A 20,765-nucleotide genomic window follows, 5' to 3' on the forward strand; every position below is an offset into this window, starting at 1 on the left:
ATATTTCCAATGTTTAGACCCCTGATATTTCACCAAATAAATACAAAAATCTTTTTTTTTTTCTCCTAAAAAATTGCAAAAAAATAATTAAAATCATATCGTAACTGCCCTACTGACACCACCAATATCTGCCCTTATGACACCATCCACTGCTCTCCTGACACCTTCCGTATATATACACACACATGCATATGTGTTTGAGCTTTGGGGTGCACACTCTAATGCAATAGGCTACGCACACCTATGCATGAGGCACAATTCCTGCCAATGACACCAATGATGGGACACTATTCCTCTCACTGACACCAATGATGGGACATTGTTCCTCCCACTGACACCAACGAAGGGACACTATTCCTCATTAACACCAACGATGGGACATTATTCCTCCCGCTGACACCAACAATTGGTCACTATTCCTCTCACTGACACCAATGATGGGACACTGTTCCTTCCACTGACACCAAAAATGGGACACTATTCCTCCTACTGACACCAACGATGGGACACTATTTCTCATTGACCCCAACGATGGGACACTAATCCTCCTACTGCACACACATGCATATGTGTTTGAGCTTTGGGGTGCACACCCTAATGCAATAGGCTACGCACACCTATGCATGAGGCACAATTCCTGCCAATGACACCAATGATGGGACACTATTCCTCCTACTGACACCAATGATGGGACACTATTCCTTTCATTGACAACAACGATAGGACAACATTCCTCCTACCGACACCAATAATGGGGTATTATTCTTCTCATAGACACCGATGAAGGGGCATTGTTATCGATGCCAGGACATTTTCTACTCCCATTGGCCACAGTCCAGCCCCTCTAAAGTCTGAAGAATAATAAACTGGCCCTTTGTTCAGAAAGTTTGGAGACCCCTGTTCTAGGTCATGGTATATCTAGTAGTAGTTAGTGACATTCAACTTGACTTTTCTGTAATGTTGAAGATGTGTCTTATTTTATCCAAGTTGCTTCTTCAGTTCTAATGAGTGTTGGGAAGATGCCCCAGCATTTATATCAACACAGGTAGCACAAGTTACCCTAATCTAATCTTCATGAAATGTGTCAAGGCTGATTGTCCAAGAACAGAATGAGAGGTGTGAAGGTTGTGTAACCACGATATTCTAGTTACACAAACTACTTCTCGATGTTTGAAGTCTGCACAGGTGTTAATCTAGGGTTTCAACAACAATTGACACCTTTGGCCACGTGAATTGAAGGATTAATACTTATTCAGAATTCCTGGATGAGCTGCAAAATGTCTTTAACATTACAGAACATGTCCGGTTGAATGTAACTAACTACTACTAGAAGTGCGCTTCCATGGAAACACTAGAACTCAAAAATTTGTGTCCACAAATGTTTGGCCATGTACCCCTCTTGTTTTTCCCCACAAACTTTTTAGCCAAGATAAAACTCTGCACAGCATTTTAACTATTATGTTTATGAGGAGTTTACAAAGTTTGCTTGATACCAAATTAATATAGTATGTGCAGGGTTTTTATATGCCAGTGCAGTTTCCTAGTTTAGGGGTCAGTCTACCCAAAGCTGATATTCAGAGTGTAGTAGATGCTGGAGAGTGAAATCCTCTGACAGTTCATTATACACTATATTGTCAAAAGTATTGGGGCACATGCACTTTAATGGCATCCCAGTCTTAGTCCATAGGGTTCAATATTGAGTTGGCCCATCCTTTGCAGCTATAACAGCTTCAACTCTTCTGGGAAGGCTGTCCACAAGGTTTAGGGGTGTGTCTATGGGAATGTTTGACCATTCTTCCAGAAGAAAATTTGTGAGGTCAGGCACTGATGTGGACAAGAAGGCCTGACTCGCAGTCTCCAGGCCAGTCATGCTCCTCTACCCCAAACTTGCTCATCTATGTCTTTATGGACCTTGCTTTGTGCACTGATGTGCAGTTATGTTGGAACAGGAATGGGCCATCCCCAAGCTGTTCCCGCAAAGTTGGGTGAGTGAAATTGTCCAAAATGTCTTGGTAAGGTATACTGACACCCAACAGTTTCCTTCACTGGAACTAAGAGGCCAGGCCTAACCCCTGAAAAACAACTCCACACCACAATCCCCCCTCCACCAAATGATTTGGACCAGTGCATAAAGCAAGGTCCATAAAGACATGAATGAGCGAGTTTAGGGTGGAGTAACTTGACTGGCCTGCACAGTGTCCTGCCTCAACCCAACAGAACACCCTTGGGATGAATTAGAGCGGAGACTGCGAGCCAGGCCTTCTTGTCCAACAACAGGGCCTGACCTCACAAATGTGCTTCTGGAAGAAGGGTAAAACATTCCCATAGACACGCTCCTAAACCTTGTGGACGGCCTTCCCAGAAGAGTTGAAGCTGTTATAGCTGCAAAGGGTGGGCCAACTCAATATTGAACCCGACGGACTAAGACTGGGATGCCATTAAAGTTCATGTGCGGGTAAAGGCAGGTGTCCCAATACTTTTGACAATATAGTGTATCTCTTGAGGATTGGGGAGATCTTTGCAATGAGTACCTGGGTTTGCACACCTGGTGCTGCCATTAAAAGGTGCTCCCACCATCCCTGCTTGGTATTTTTCTTTAATATATTTTATGTAGAGTGTAACAGGAAGGGTCAGAATGTGCGGGGGAACACCCAAAATGTCCAGAAGAACTGAATCCGGAATTAAGACAGGGAGGTTTCACTTCAGTGTCCAAGATCATAGCGGCCAACCCGTTGCCATTTAGTATTTGTTGAGTGGCCCACAGAAACCAGCAGTCAGCACCGATTTGTAAAAGGGCTGTAATGATGGTGATCTCTAGCAGTCTCAAGTAATATGTCCCCAGCCTCTGTCTCTATCCTGCAGTAGGTTTTTAGCCTCCAACCACTCCTGTAGCACATCCACAGTCTTTGACCCACTCTTCCTCCGTAGCATTATACTGTATACTAAATACTATGTACAGGCTCTTGGTGATGTCATCAGCCACAGTTGATACCTCAAAAAATTGACCACCACTGATCCAAGACACGAGAAGTCAGATGGTGGCTCCATTCACCTATAACAAAAAAATATCACTTTTGCATCGACTGATCCTTTAAGGCATTGGTCTCCAAACTGTGGCCCGTGGGCCAGATGCGGCCCTTTGCCCGCCTTTATCCGTCCCTTGGGGCATCATTCCTTTCACTGATATGAGGCACTATTTCTCCTACTGACACCATTCCCTCAACTGATGCCAAATGTGGGGCATAATTCCTCCCACTATTCAACAGTGGGGCACTATACCTTCTACTGACACCAACAATGGGGCATAATTCCTCCCAATGGATCCAATGATGGGGCACTAGTCCTGCCAATGACACAAACAGTGGAGCGTAATTCCTCCCAGTGACACCAATGATGGGACACTATTGATCTTTTATTAAAAGAATCAAGCAACCAATTTTATACAAAAGTAAAAAACAAAACCATAGTACAAAACTTCAACAGAAATCCAAGGAATACACATCCATGTTCAGAATATATACAATATATACATAATCCACTACCAAAATTATTTACATAAAGCAGCAGAGAGGGCCTAAGAGGCACAACCCATCACCTATGTACGCAGCCATTTATCAAAAATTAATCCAAAAAAATAATAATCTAGGGTGATAAGAGACAGACAGCCACACCCGGGAAAGAGACTCCTGGCAGTCAGGGAGGCTTGAAACCCCTCCACGCCTTCAACCAAGCCCCCTGACTCCGCTTGTCTCTCTCAAGCACCCGAATCTTCTCCACCTCATGCAGAATGTCATACACCACCACCTGAACAGGAAGGATTTTACGCCGAATGCAGACCTGACACCGTGCGTTCCAAGTGAAATAACGGACTATTAGGCTAACTAGAAAAAGTGTATCTAAACAAAAAACCCCACCAGTATTGAATGCTCCGTACACCCACTCAGCATAACCCAGCCTGGAGAGGAAAGGGACACCGAGGGCCCGCCCCACCTGTTTGTACACCTCTATGTTAAAAGGGCAATGAAGCAGAAAATGGTCCATAGTCTCCTCCTCACCTGCACACTCCTCCCGAGGACAGCTACGATCCACCCCACTGCGGAATTTCAAATTGCCCCTAACATAGAGTCTCCCATGGAAGCACAACCAGGCCAGATCCCTGAATTTAGGGGGTACTCTGTCCAAATTAATAAGTCTTAACCCTGCCCTCAAAACTGGGCCTGGGCAATCCCTTAAGGCCAGTGGGTCATGAAAGACTTCGCTCAAGACTCGACTCATAAGGACTTTCCTCGGAACCGATCTGAGATCTTCAGCCAACAATCGCCACTGCCGTAGTAACTTCAGGCATGGAGCGACATAGGCTGGTAGCTGACCACGATGACCCCTGAGATTCTTCACTTGGCCACCTTCTTCCCAAAGTCGTAGAAAAGGCCTAAACCAAGATCTAAATATGCCTGCCCATCCAGGAGGTTCCACTGCAAGCATATTACCAATATTAAACTTGAGAAAAAGCAGTGAAAAGAAAAGAACTGGGTTGACCATACCTAAGCCACCCTCCCTCCTGGATAGATAGGTGACATTCCTCTTGATGGGGTTCAGTCTGTTCCCCCACAACATCTGGAAGAACACACTACTGACCCTAGCATAGAGAGACACTGGCAAGATGCAGACAAAGCTGACATACAAGAAGATCGGAATCAGGTAAGTCTTAATTAGATCAACCCTTTCCCTCATAGATAACTTCCATCTCTTCCAGCTGACCACCTTAGTATTGGCAATTTCCAGTCTGCCTTCCCAGTTTTTGAGGCCATAATCGCCAGGTCCAAATTCAATGCCTAAAATCTTAATTCTTTCCTGGGGCACTGGAAAGGTGTCCGGGAGATCAAACCCCTCACCTTCCTTTCCAATCCAGAAAACTTCACTCTTTTCCTGATTGATCTTGGAGCCTGATGCTTCAGAATACCGTGATGTCAGAGAGACCACCTCCTCTGCTTCATCCGCCCCAGTGACAATCACCGACACATCGTCCGCATAGGCAACAACCCTCAAAGGCGGCTCACCCGGAAGCCCCACTGGCACCCCACACAACATGCCGCTCTCTAGCCTCCTGATGAAGGGGTCGATTGCAAACACATAGAGCAGGGGACTCAGGGGACAACCCTGGCGCACCCCGGAGCCAACCCCAAAGGACTGCCCAACCCAACCATTAACAAGAGGAAAGCTCTCTGCCCCCTCATACAAGACTTTTAACCAATCGACAAAACCACCCGGCAGACCGTACTTACTAAGGAGCAACCACAGGTACTCATGGTTGACACGATCAAAAGCCTTTGCCTGATCCAATGTCAGCAAATACTTTCCCCAGCCTGCAGCCCTGCACCGCTCCAAGGCCTCCCGGACAGCTAAAACTGCTGTGAAGGTGCACCTACCCTGGACCGAACAGTGCTGATGGCGAGAAAGCAAAGACTCTGCTACTGACGATAGGCGCCAGAAAATGATCTTTGCCAGTATCTTTCTATCGACATTAAGAAGGCTGATGGGGCGCCAATTCTCAACCATCGAAGGATCTTTACCCTTTGAAAGAAGAATCACAGCTGAGTGCCTCATGGAAGAGGGAAGTACCCCCTCAGCAAGGCAACTGTTAAAAACCTCTACCAAATGTGGGGCCAGAATAGACTTAAAAGCTTTGTAAAACTCAGCTGTCAAGCCATCCGGTCCAGGTGACTTTTTGATGGCAAGCTGTTCAATTGCCCTTATCACCTCTTCAACTGTGATCTCCTCTGTCAAATTCATCAATGGGACATCTTCATCATTTAGACCTGGAGTAGAGTCCAAAAAGCTTTCCATCTTGTCACGGTCAAGCTCTTTCCTCCCAAGAAGGTCAGCATAAAAGGACCTCACGACCTCCAGAATCCCTGACCTGGACTTTGTCAAGGAACCTGTACTGTCCTTAAGGCCAACGACCGTTTTAACAGCTACACCTTGTTTGCAGTTCTGGTAAGGGTCAGGCGAGTGGTACTTCCCATAGTCCCTCTCCAGAACCAAAGAGGCATGCCGGTCATATTGACACTTCCTGAGAAGGAGTTTCACTTCGGAGATTGCCCCAGGATCTCCTCCTCTCGAGACAAGAATATCCAGCTTCCTCCGTAAACGTTGGTAGGTCATGTATTTATTAAACTGCTTTCTATTGGCTAGGCCCCTGAAGAATCCAGCAATCCTCTTTTTGGTCAGCTCCCACCACTCAGCCTTGCTGCTACAAAAGTCCAGGATGGTCACCTGTGCCTGAAAGAATTCCTCAAAGGATTGTCTAACATGTTCTTCCTTGAGTAGAGTCGAATTCAATCTCCAGATGCCCTTGCCCCTCTGAGGGGCGTCTGAAGCATTCAGGACCACAGATAGCATACAGTGATCAGAGAACTCTACTGCCTGCACCACTGGGGGTGAGAAAGCAGAGGTCTCCTTCAAAAAAAACCTATCTATTCTACTCTGACTATTACCTCGATGAAAGGTGAACCCAGTGTCATCCGGGAGGTGCTTAATGTGCACATCCACAAGACCAGCATCCCTAACCATACTATTTAAAAAAACGCTATCATATCCCAGCCTGTCCTTGAAGTCCTTCCTGTCCTTGGGCCTAGTTACTGTATTAAAGTCACCTCCAAAGACCACTTGCCAGGATGTAAAAAGAAATGGCTTGATCCTTGTAAAAAGGCATTTCCTGTCCCACTTTGTGTGCGGTCCATAAACATTAATTAGGCGCAGGTCCTGCCCTCCCACAAGGACGTCTAAGACCATACATCTCCCAATCTCCACCTCAATAACCCGCCGGACAGTTACCATGCCGGTTTTAAACAACACCGCCACACCGCCGTAAGGCTCGGCCGCAAGAGACCAGTAAGATGGACCATACCTCCACTCTCTCTTGGCCATATGAATATCTGCCAAGGAGGTGAGCCTAGTCTCTTGCAAAAATAAAATTTCAGCATCTAATTGGCTGAACAAAAAGAAGGCCATAGAACGAGCTCTTACTGACTTAATGCTGGCGACATTTATTGTCACCACTTTTAACGGAGGGGGAACCACCATTTGGGTTATTGGGTGGTTTGCTTCTTAGCTCCCCTCTGCTGCTCATCACCAGAAGCCTCTCTCTTTCTTGAGGCCGCCTCAAACTCCATTTCGGAATCAGAACTTCGCTCCGAAGAAGCTCCAGATGAAGAGATATCCCAATTAGAGGACCTATAACGGTTGGAGACAGGCACTGGAGCCTGTTCCGTCCTCACCACCTGCTTCTTCCGCTTCCCAACCTTCCTTCTCTCCTCCAGGTACTGCAGGTCAGCTTCAGAGATGCCCTCATCTATTACTTTTTTCTGTGAAGTCTTTACAGAAGACTTCTTCACAGAGGAAGAAGCAACCTTTTTAGTACCCACTACTACTGCTGGTGGGGGGGGTGCTCCCTTTGAATCAGACTTAGGAGGGGTAGACTCCTGGGGGGTAACTGACTCAGGGGGCACAGACTTGGAAGGTTCTGACACAAGAGGAGAGGGTACAGTAGGCTGGGGGGAGACAGATACAGATACAGAAGGAATACTTACAGACACATGAGGGGTGGCCACAGGAACTGGAGAGGGATCCTGAGCAGGACCAGGGGAGTCAGTCACCGCAGAGGAGGATGGTACACCAGGGGCCTCACCCTCCATCCTGTCCAGCCTTGACATGTCATCAATTACCTCCTTCTCCATATTGTGCCAGGCTTCAGGACATCTGCTGTAGGGGTGGCCAAGGCGCAGGCACAGGTTGCACCTGATCATTTCGGTGCAGTCCTTAGCCATATGACCCTGACCCCGACACACTGAACATATCAAGGCTGAACAGGAGGAACTCAAATGCCCCTTTTCTCCACAGCGGTGACACAGCTTCGGCTGACCAGGGTAAAAAACAGTCATCCTATCCCTCCCTATAAAAGCTGAGGAGGGCAGGTGACGGACAACATTCCCATCCCTGGCCAACCTGACTGTAACTGACCAACCCCCAGTCCAGATGTTACGCTCATCAAGGATTTTATTGGGCTTGGTCAAAACCTCCCCATAGTTCCTTAACCAAACCTCTAGATCCCGGGCAGGGACACTCTCATTAGTGAGGATAATTGTGATTTTTTTAACTGTAGACCTCTGAGAAACTGCAACTGGGGCCAGACCTTCCCATTCAGGTCTTGACCTGCACCGAGCCTCATATCTCTCCCAGAACAGGTCAAGACCCTCTGGCCTGGTGAAGCTAACTGTATAATCCCGTGTCCCAGCTACATGTATAAAGGCATACAGATCATTTGCCCCAAAACCCATCTCCAAAATCAAATCCACCACTGCACGCCGTGCTGGAGGGATCGCACCACCTTCCCATTTCAGAATAACAACATTACGTCTGGGACCCCCAGCAGAAGCCAGAGACCCAAGACCAGATCCTGGGGTGCTCAAAGTGGAAGCCTGTAGGGGAAAACCCCGCTTGGGAGCAGAGCTACCAGGAGCAGAGCGTACCACCTGAGCAAAGGTACGTTTTTCAGGGCCAAGGCCCCACACTGATGTCACAGCAGTCTGTACATTACTATTATTATTCACTGCTTGAACAGAGTTGGTAGGACTGTCCACACTTGAACTGGGACCATTGTTCATCACACTGGTACTGGGATGATTTTTATCAGTCACACAAAACTTCACATTCTCATCAGGAATAGTCACAGTTTCTGATGTAATACCAGCTCTCTCCTGAAGCTGTGCTGTAGAGTCCTCACCAGCTGTGGGGCAAACAGCTTCAGCCAAAAGGGGGTTAATAGGCTCTGCTGAATCTTGTAGTTCATCTGCTGGAATGTCATTTTTTAAAAGCAAACTTTGCTGTACTGCAGCATCAGCAGGCACAGCATTGCTACAGATAGGACTAGCAGCCTGACTCTCACTGGGCACATTGTCTGTATCAGTCACAGTGTTGAATGGCACAAAAATTGTTTTATCCACAATAAGGGACTTGACAGGCTTTACCTTGTCAGGCACATTGTCTGTTATGTCCTCATCATTAAATGCCAGCTGATCCCCCCGCATAGGAGACTCCATTACCTGGATGGCCCTGAGCATGCCTCCTGAGTCCTGGGAAGGCATGGGGCTGCTTACCTCTACCTGAGGGGGCAGGGGGTCAGAACTGGGGAACTCCTCCTCCACCTCCATCTTTGTCATCCTCGCAAATCTTTTCTCATTACAAAACTTTTCTTTAAATGGCCCATCTCTGCCTTCCATCATGGCCACAATGGTCTCCTGGTGTTCCACCCGAACCTTGGCCAGTTGGATCTCCGGATCCATGGATCCACGTCTCTGGCTATGTAAGCCCTCACGCTGCCTTCTCAGGCGCTTCACCTCCGCTCTGAGCTTGTAGAGCTTGTCTCTTTCCCTATTCAGGACCTTAATCCCGGCCACCACTCGCTCCCGGATGGCCCCGGAACCTTCATCTTCACCAGGGGCAGAGAGATCACCAACCATGGGTTGTATAGGGGCAGGTATGTTACCTGATGGCCCAGGAGATGGCTGAGAGCTTCCAGCAGGAGAGGCCCTGCTGGCCTCCATGGCTTCCCCAGAAAGGAGCCAGGAGAGCTGGGAGAGAGTTCCTCACCAGTCCCCTCTCACACGGATCACCTGCAGTAGCTCCAGAGAGACAGCCTCCTCCTGACACACCTGTGCTCCAATGATGGGTGGGGCACTATTCCTCCCACTGACACCAATGATGGGGCAAAATTCCTCCCAATGATTCCAATGATGGGGCACTATTCCTGCCAATGACACAAACAGTGGAGCGTAATTCCTCCCAGTGACACCAATGATGGGACACTATTCCTTCCAATGGCAAAAACATTGGGGCAAAATTCCTCCCATGTACTCTAATGATAGGCCACTATTCCTTTCACCAACACCAACAGTGGAACGTAATTCCTCCCAGTGACACCAATGATGGGACACTATTCCTTCCAATGACAACAACAATGGAGCAAAATTCCTCCCATTTACTCTAATGATAGGCCACTATTCCTTTCACCGACACCAACAATGGGGCATAATTCCTCCCTGTGACACCAGTGATGGGACACTATTCCTTCCACTGACACCAACAATGGGGGCAAAATTCCTTCCAATGAATCCAGTGATGGGGCACTATTCCTGCCAATGACACCAACAGTGGAGCGTAATTCCTCCCAGTGACACCAATGATGGGGCACTATTCCTTCCACTGACACCAACAATGGGGCATAATTCCTCCCAGTGACACCAATGATGGGGCACTATTCCTTCCACTGACATCAACAAAGGGGCATAATTCCTCCCAGTGATGGGGCACTATGTTTACTCCCCCCTGACACTGGGACATTTTCTACCCCCACTAGCCATAGTCTGGCCCCTGTAAAGTCTAAAGGACAAGGAGCTGGCCCTTTATTTAGAAAGTTTGGAGACCGCTGCTTTAAGGCTTACCCCTTCACATGGAAACTGCTCAACACCACTGTGCACCAGTGCAGAGTGTTTTTTTTTCATGCTGCAGTCTGACCGCAGTAATACATGCGTTTTTAAAATGCATGTGAAAAAATGCGATTAAAACCTGTTAAAAAAAATTCTACAAGCAAACAGGCGCATCTAAGATTTGCACTTGAAAGACATTTTAGTCTGTTTAATGTTTTTTTTTTTTTTTTTTAACTACTCATGTGAAACTGATCAAATGTAAATATTCATGCGTGTTAATGTAAAAAAAACAAAAAACGTGTAGTCTATTGCTATATATGTACATGGGAACAGCCATATTCTATATGCCATTAAATGGGAGTATCTATAGACCATAATACAGTAAAAAGGGAAATATGATACACCAAGCATGTGAACAGTGTGAACGTTCCATCAGAAAACCACTTTGCAATACTAACTATAGTTACCTTTTAAACTGCATGCAGAGCAAGCGTAAAAATCGGCAACAGGCGCACAGATAACAAACTCAAATCAATGCAGAGAAGTGCAGACCTTCCCCACCCCGCTTTCCTGGCTATGGGCAATGCTGGCACCGCTCTCATTGGAGGCGGAGGACACCTCTGTGCAGGATTGACAAAGCACAGTGGGGTGGATTTACTAAAACTGGAGGGTGCAAAATCTGGTGCAGCTCTGCATGGCAGCCAATCAGCTTCTAACTTCAGCTTGTTCAGTTAAGCTTTGACTAAAATCCTGGAAGCTGATTGGTTTCTACGCAGAGCTGCGCCAGATTTTACGGATTTTACACTTTCCAGTTTTAGTAAATCAACCCCCCCAGCATGTCATTGAAACTGTCTACAAAGCTGATTCTTTCACCTTCCTGCATTGGGGGAAATTTCACTAAAAAGTATCAACAAGGAGCCTCAAATGGGAAAAACGCTGCATCTATGCCAATGTACCATGTGCAGATAGTGAATTTGTGTATCCATGTACAAGTACGGGTAATTTTGAGAAACTATGACTACTGGCATGTAAGAGAAGGGGTCTGTTTTTTTTTTTTTTTTTTTTATAGGTCGCTTTACTTGCTGGTGGATGCAAACCTGTGAGTATAAAAAACATACACTATAATACCAAAAGTATTGGGACACCTGCCTTTACACGCACTAATGGCATCCCAGTCTTAGACCCCATACAACCATGCAGGGCAAGGGCCTGCCTGATTGCATACAAATTAAAACTGTTAAGGTTTGAACTTGTATTATATGGTTTTGGTAAATCTGAAGACAAAAATCTGCAGAAAATCGAATAGTGTGTATGGGGTCTTAGTCTGTAGGGTTCAGTATTGAGTTGGCCCACCCTTTGCAGCTATAACAGCTTCAACTCTTCTGGGAAGGCTGTCCACAAGGTTTAGGAGTGTGTCTATGGGAATGTTTGACCATTCCTCCAGAAGCGCATTTATGAGGTCAGGCACTGATTTTGGACGAGAAGGCCTGGCTCACAGTCTCCACTCTAATTTATCCCAAAGGTGTTCTGTTGGGTTGAGGTCAGGACTCTATGCAGGCCAGTCAAGTTACTCCACCCCGAACTCGCTCATTTATGTCTTTATGGACCTTGCTTTATTCACTGGTCCAAATCATTAGGTGGAGGGCGGATTATGGTGTGGGGTTTGTGGACTTTGCTTTGTGCACTGGTGCGTAGTCATGTTGGAACAGGAAGGGGTCATCCCCAAACTGTTCCCATAAAGTTGGGAGTATGAAATTGTCCAAAATGTCTTGAAATGCTGACGCCTTAAGAGTTCCCTTCACTGGAACTAAGGGGTCAGGCCCAACCCCTGAAAAACAACCCCACACCATAATCCCCCCTCCACCAAATGATTTGGACCAGTGCACAAAGCAAGGTCCATAAAGACATGGATGAGCGAGTTTGGGGTGAAGGATTTTGACTGGCCTGCACAGAGTCCTGACCTCAACCCGATAGAACACCTTTGGGATGAATTAGAGCGGAGACTGCGAGCCAGGCCTTCTCGTCCAAAATCAGTGCCTGACCTCACAAATGCACTTCTAGAAGAATGGTCAAACATTCCCATAGACACACTCCTAAACCTTGTGGACATCCTTCCTAGAAGAGTTGAAGCTGTTATAGCTGCAGAGGGTGGGCCAACTCAATATTGAAACCTATGGACCAAGTTTGGGATGTCATTGAAGTTCATGTGCGTGTAAAGGCAGGCGTCCCAATACTTTTGGTAATATAGGGTATGTATCTGCTGTTTATTTTGCACTGCGGGTATATATATGATTTCTTGCAGTGCATCCTGGGAGCCCCAAGAAACTAGGTATGCAAATTTTGTCCGGCTCCCCTACTTTTTGGCCTTCTTACTTCATGTGCCTCCTTATTGGTAAGAGAGGTTGACCGTCAAAATGATAGACCAACTGTGAGGTGCCAGAGCTGGCAGTTACGGCGTTTGGTTATTAATCAGCGGACTGTGATTTCTAGTATCCCCCCCACCCAATGATTTACAGGGAAGCAGAGCCACATAAGTTGGTATAGGCTGATAAGGCAGCTGCCTTGGGCACTTCAGCAGGAGGGAGCACAAAAAGGGCAGGATGTGCACACCTAAGCTGCTTGAGAAGCTCTTGGTGGGTTGCACGTTGGCTTTTTTGCCTTGGGTGGTTAAGGGCCTTGTCCTGGTACTGCAGGGGAGGTGCCTGCTATGCAAATTAGGTTGTGGCTTTATATGTTTGCAAAGCCCACAAGTATATGTCAGGTTAAGTCAACCTGACCCAGTGTAAAATGTTTCACAGCAGTAATGAAGTTCAGGAACCTTAGTGGTGCCTGCAAGTACATGTCCCTTGGGACAAGGCTGTATGTGGAGCCTCACCTTCTGCCAAAGTCGGATTAAGCCCCACCCCTTTACATTGCTAAGCCTTGCCCCTGAAGATCCCATTATATAATGCTGATACTGTTACTTCAATTCTTCCTGAATCACTGATCGGGACAAGTATAGAGTCAGCAAAATCAGAGCAAAGTCAAACTTTCTTCTCTGCCATGCCAAACGATTCACAAAATAAGTAAGGCAAAGGATCGGTCAGGCAACTAGCATTTTCAGAGGAAATAAATGGGGGAGGGGTTCTTGGGTATTTCTCTCATGGCAGGTTTCCTTTATGGCTCTTTCACATGGCCAGCAGTGTCGAGCATGTTGATCGCTTTTCAGAGGGCTGCTGCTGCCAAGCATTGAGGTGGCGATCCTGATATCTGCTGAAAGGCAGATTGTTTGTGGGGGGGGGGGCTTTTTTTTATCTCCAAGGGGGATAATGTTTTGAAATACCCCTCAGAATTTGATTCTGCAAGCCAAGTTAAAAGTGCCGTGGCTGCGAAGCACAGCAATGGGGGCATAGCATGTGTACAGCCCCGTCTGGCGGCAACTGTAGAATTTAGGTGGGCAGACTGATTTACGGTCTCCTGGCGGTCCATTTGAAAGGACCCTTTTTAAGGGCGGGTTCATGCCAGAACGAGGTGTCGGGATGACGATAGGCTGGCTTTAAAAGTGATCCTCGTGCCATTGGCCACGATTATTTGTAGCCTCTACATTTCAGATCTGGGCTGTATTTTTAGTACTTGGGTAATGTACTAATAAATAAAAGCTCCTTCCCCTTGTCACTAAAAGCAGAAAATAAAGAAAAAAAAAAACCATAAACAGTGAATAAAGAGAAAATCATAAATTAGACTTAGTAAAGAACATGCAAAAAGCAATAAACAGTCTACTGATGCAAACAGCAGCAGTCAGCCATAGCAGCCAGTCCAATGTGCTGAAATTCAATCTGTAATGGGTTGGTGTGGTCATCTGCATGGTCTTTGAAGTGCATTATTATTGCAAAGCTTCGGGTTTGAGTCCTACACCCCTGCACAGCTACATACACCACAAAGAATTTGGGAAAACTTTTAGCTTGCTTCCATTCTGTAGATCCACCATTCTCAACCAGGGTTCCATGTAACCAGCCATAGTGTTCCTCCAAATCTTGCTGGGGGTTCCTTCAGCGGAGGCTAATTGACCAACCATCTGATGGTTCCTTCATAAATCCAGGTCTATCATCAATTGGCAGAGGCAGAAGCATGGAACCAATCTTTAAATCTATCTGTAAGGGTGGCATTCTAACCACCATTGTAAGGGGAGTATTCTTCCTACTGGCCACCAATGTAAGGGGTATTTTCCTAATGACCACCGATCTAAGGAGTATTGTTCCCACTGACCACCAATGTAAGGGGCAAATTATCTAATCTTCCACCAATATAAGGGGCATTTTCATAATGACCACCAATCTAATGAGCATTCTTCCCACTGACCACCAATGTAAGGGGCATTTTCCTAATTACCACCCATGTAACGGGTATTTTCCTAGTTACCACCAATGTAAGGAGCATTCTTCCCACTGGCCACCAATATAATGAGTATTCTTCCCACTGACCACCAATGTAAGGGACAATCTTCCCATTGGACACCAATATAAGGATCATTCTTCCTACTGGCAATCATTGTAAAGAGCATTCTTCCCACTGATCACCAATGTGTAAGGGACATTCTTCCTACTGGCCACCAATGTAAGGAGTATTCTTCCTACTGTACATCAATGTAAGGGGCAATCTTCCCACGGGCCATCAATGTAAGGAGCATTCTTCCCACTGGCCACCAATATAAGGAGTATTCCTCCCACTGATCACCACAGTAAGGGCCATTTTTCTAATGACCCCCAATGTACTAATCTTGGCAGGGTTTCCCTGAGATTTAAAAATTATTTCAAGGGTTCCTCTGGGGTAAAAAGGTTGAGAAAAGCTGCTGTAGATACTGAGGGCAGGCCATGATGGTGCAGCAGGTGCTTCCATTTTTAAATACTATTCTGCATAGTCACATGATCAATCCCAGAGCTGTATGGAATTCTGCAGAACCAGGATCCCTTTAGATGTGAGTTTCATGTTCTCTGCAGAGTTCAAAGCTTTATCTGCTTATATTTTGCCTTCGCTGGTTCCTTCCTTTGCTCCCTCATCAACATCCTAATGAAATTAATAAATAAAATCTGTTTTCATTACATACCTTATTTTGGACCCAGTTACCTCATCATTAAGTCTCTGTGCTTCTCTAAACAATGCAGGCAGATCATGGCTGGTGGGAGGGGCCTGCAGCTACATGCTTCCTCTGTAGTTCCACCTCCTGTGAACTCAGAGGGAGGTTCCGGGAGTAGTGCAGAGAGCAGGAGGTGAAGAAAGAGGGGACTTCCAATGGAAGTGATGATCACAGACTGTGGGAAGAAGCACGGAGCTCGAGCACATGGCTGGATAAGGTTGTGAGATCCAATGATGTGTCTGTGTAAGGCAGCAGTGGGGGGCAGAGAGCTGAAGCATTGTGTGTATAAGGCAGCCGTGTGATCCAGGAGAGGGGAGCAGAGAATCAGAGCATTGTGTGTATAAGGCAGCAGTGTGATCCAGGGGGAGGGGAGCAGAGAATCAGAGCATTGTGTGTATAAGGCAGCAGTGTGATCCAGGGGGAGGGGGGCAGAGAGCCGGAGCATTGTGTGTATAAGGCAGCAGTGTGATCCAGGGGGAGGGGGGCAGAGAGCCGGAGCATTGTGTGTATAAGGCAGCAGTGTGATCCAGGGGGAGGGGGGCAGAGAGCCGGAGCATTGTGTGTATAAGGCAGACGTGTGATCCAGGGGGAGTGGGGCAGAGAATCAGAGCATCGAGTGTATAAGGCATGTAAAAGTGGTCTGCGGGATTCAAAATTGTGAGTTTAATGGTCCGTGAGGTCCGAAAGGTTGGTGACCACTGGTATAGAGAAGCATAGAGAACCAGTGATGATGTACCTGGGTCTAAAATAAGGTATGTATTGAAAACAGAAAGATTTTGATTAGCATGAGAAGTATAGTTTTAGAGCTAGTCTGTTGGAAAGACTCAATTTAGGCGCCACATCCCTTATTGAATAAGATAGAAGGAGAGAAATTGGGACTTTTAAAGTGCACACATATACAAACTTTAGAAAAATAAAAAATATTTATTGAATTAAAAATACATATGTGAAAAAGGGGTAAAATCACAGTACATCAGTAACAAATATCAACAGAAGTAAATTTCGCTCTACATGTTTCGCTGTTCACGGCTTCTTCAGGAGATTCTGTTACAATAAACATAAAAAATAACATACAAAAACAAAGCAGCAAACAACAATTCATAGATACTATGATACTAAAATCTCTATGGATTGTTGTTTGCTGTTTGTTTTTGTATGTTCTTTTTTCTATATTGTGTTTTTTGATTTGTATACTTTTCTATTATAGGGATCAGTCTATACACACAGAGTTTATTGTAACAGAAGAAGAAGAAGGCGAACGGCGAAACATGTGGAGAGACAATTTACTTCTGTTGATATTTGTTACTGATGTACTGTGGTTTTACCCTTTTTTCACATATGTATTTTTAATTCAATAAATATTTTCTATTTTTCTAAATTTTGTATATGTGTGCGCTGTAAAAGTCCCAATTTCTCTCCTTCTATGTTATTTTGATTAGCATGTTGATGAAAGGGAAGGCACTACTGAAGACAAAATATAAGCTTTAATGGACAAAATGTTTAATGAGCTAATGACGACCTTAAAGATGAAATTCATCCATTGTCTACAGAAATGGTTGCAACCAATTGCAGGTTTTAGAGAGATTTTTCAGCATTATGTGACTAAACATGTACCTCGTGGGCTGGGCCTTCCGGCAAAGTGAAATCTAATTGGCTGCTCTGGCTTACTGCCCTTTTCTCCTAGCAACTGGGCTTTACTCTTCCTATATTAGGGGTAATGATGGGGGAACCTTCGCAAAGCACTGTGTTCTACTTCGCAAATTAACCCAAACCACATTGTTGTGACCTCTTCTGGTCTAATGACGTCCTTGAAGATGAAATGCGTCTATTGTCCACAGAAATGGTTGCAACCAACCAATTGCAGGTTTCAGAGAGATTTTTCAGCAATATGTCACTAAAAATGTACCTCGTGGGCTGGGCCTTCCAGCAAAGTGAAATCTAATTGGCTGCTCTGGCTTACTGCCGTTTGCTCCTAGCGACTGGGCTTTGCCCTTCCTATATTAGGGGTAATAATGGGGGAACTTTCGCAAAGCACTGTGTTCTACTTCGCAAACTAAGCCAATCCACATTGCTGTGATCTCTTCTGGCCTAATGACGTCCTTGAAGCTGAAATGTGTTCATTGTCCACAGAAATGGTCGCAGCCAATTGTAGATTGCAGAGAGATTTTTCAGCATTATGTGACCTTCTGACAAAGTGAAATCTAATTGGCTTCTCTGGCTTACTGCCCTTTGCTCACAGTGTCTGGGCTTTACTCTTCCTATATTAGGGGTAATGATGGGGGAACTTTCATGAAGTACTGTGTTCTATTTCACAAACTAAGCCAATCCACATTGCTGTGATCTCTTCTGGTATATGTGTCTTTTTTTGAATTTACAGTATTTTTCGTTAGTATACTATTTTCAGAAGTTTATTTTTGTATTAAATCGTTATGGTCTCTTTTGCTAGCTGTGGTTCTCTTGGGAGATGAGGAGGGGTGCTCATCTGTTCCGGCGAAAAACTTTTCAGTTCAGTCAGATGACATAAAAAATGCTGATTTTATTTTTGGAATAAAAAATATATACAATAGAATGCCATTTATGAATATATGCATGACATGGTCACTGGCTCTTGGAGGTATTTTGATCAAGCTGTGAAATCATGTGAATAAGCTTTGCTAGCTGTCCTGGTTGTGTGAATGATGTCCAGTGTGGGTAAGTGAAGAAGTTATACGCTGTGTAGTTGTTGATAAATTCAGGGTAATAGAATTACAGGGAAATCGGTTTATATAGAGGCTCTGGCTCCCCAGACACTATATTACCAAAAGTATTGAGACACCTGCCTTTACACGCACATGAACCTTTAATGGCATCCCGGTCTTAGTCCGTAGGGTTCAATATTGAGTCGGCCCACCTTTTGCAGCTATAACAGCTTCAACTCTTCTGGGAAGGCCATCCACAAGGTTTAGGAGTGTGTCTATGGGAATCTTTGACCATTCTTCCAGAAGCGCATTTGTAAAGTCAGGCACTGATGTGGACAAGAAGGCCTAACTCGCAGTCTCCACTCCAATCCATCCCAAAGGTGTTCTATCGGGTTGAGGTCAGGACTTTGCAGGCCAGTCAAGTTCCTCCACCCCAAACTCGCTCATCCGTGTCTTTATGGACCTTTCTTTGTGCTCTGGTGCACACTCATGTTGGAAGAGGAAGGGGCCATCCCCAAACTGTTCCCAAAAAGTTGGGAATATGAAATTGTCCAAAAGATCTTGGTATGCTGACACCTTAAGAGTTCCCTTCATTGGAACCAAGGGGCCAAGCCCAACCCCTGAAAAACAACTCCACACCATAATCCTCCCTCCACCAAATGATTTGGTCCAGAGCACAAAGCAAGGTCCATAAAGACATGGATGGGTGTCCAGTGAGCGTGCCATGGCAGCTTCTAGGGTTTCGGCACAAAGTCAAGGAAAGTCAGGAACCAGTAATTAGTGAACCTAACTTAAAGAGGTGCACAGAAGCATTTATGTCTAATAGCGGGCATTTTCTGGTTGGGTAATCTAAATTTTGGTTGAGAGGACAGCACTGCTACACCTCTCTACTACCCCCTAGTGGTTCCCTGTGTGCTACAGACCATGTAGTACCTACCAGCCAGCTAGACTGGTTACATAGCTGTCAGTCCAAATCCAGTGCAAGCTACATTGCAGGTCCAATCATCCGTAGGCTAGGTTCACACCTTGTGCGTGTTGGGATACACACTTTCCCTACACACAACACGCAGAAATGCACGATTGCACCTGTATGGTGTGAACCTAGCCTCCCTGTCACATGTTACTACACTGGCGATGTTTCTATTGCATATATGCAAGGCTCACCACAGACGTCACATTCTGATTGTAGAAGCTTCTCTAGAGCGACCAACAACTATGTAGTGCAAGGGCCTGCCTGATTGGATACAAATCGATTGGATAGATTAGGTCCTCACATGTATGGTCAGTCTATAATGTGTATGGTGACGTTACTCAGCTGCGCAACCACACCGCCAATTCTTATGAAACGCCTACATAGGTATGGGTAAGGTATGGGTGACCATACAACCTGATTGTGCAATTTTATTTACCTCTACCATCAGCTATGTAGCGCGAGGACCCGTCTGATTTTATGCTAATTGAATGGATTGTTTAGATATGGCCCCATATAATGTAATTATAACAAATCTAAATGAGGGTGAACAAACAGATTGTATAGTGTATGTCCAGCTTTGGACTACCAAGCAAACTGAAGGTTGGAGGATCTTACAGCAGCCGATAGGGTAAAAATGTCTTTGAAGAAGTGTAACTAAATCCAGACAAGCTAAATACAGCCTTGACTATGCATACAGGGTAAATTGTTTTTACCTGCCAAGGGGATTTATAATGCTGTTCAAACCAATGTTACTCAGACCAATGTAACTATGTATATGACATACCTGGGCGATGCCGCTAGAAGAAGCTGGAATATACTAAAGCTGTCACTTCTACTGCAGTGATCGCCACTTGTAGGCAGGTGCAGTCTGTATCCCTCACTGTAGGTGGTACTCAACAAAAGCGACAATACAAAAGGGGACAGGAAGTTGTGAGGAAGTTGATTCCTCTACAACTTTCTGCGGTGCGATTGGACGCTGGCGCCCCCCAGGTGACTTTGGCCACCTTGGGTCAGGCAGAGTCTATTTAAGATTCCTTGTCTCGGGTTTGCTTTATGCGAATGGCTAGTGTAGGGACAGGATCCCCTTCTGTCAGGGACAATGCTTAGAAATAGGGTAAGGTTCTGGAGGAGTAGGGACAGTGCAGGGACTACTCTCCAGGAAGCTTCCCTTTTGGGTGTGGACTGGCCAGGCCCCATTCTGCTCCTCACTGCAGACGCTGTCGACATCTTTCAAGGCTACAGAACCCTAGTACGGTTCCGAAGTGGCCCCCGGGTGGTTGTGCCTAATTGCTTGGCCTGGTTGTAATGTGTTGAACCTTCTACAACATATTACCTTTGGCTTATTTTGGACTCTGTGGGAATTATTTACTAAAAGTGCAAAATCTGGTGCAGCTCTGCATAGAAACAGATCACCTTTCAGGTTTTAAAGCTTAATACAACAAGTTTCCTTTAGAAGCTGATTGGCTACCATGCACAGCTGCACCAGATTCTGAATGCACCAATTTTAGTAAATCTGC

Source organism: Aquarana catesbeiana, linkage group LG01 (assembly GCF_042186555.1).
Source record: "Aquarana catesbeiana isolate 2022-GZ linkage group LG01, ASM4218655v1, whole genome shotgun sequence".
Classification (NCBI taxonomy): Eukaryota; Metazoa; Chordata; class Amphibia; order Anura; family Ranidae; genus Aquarana; species Aquarana catesbeiana.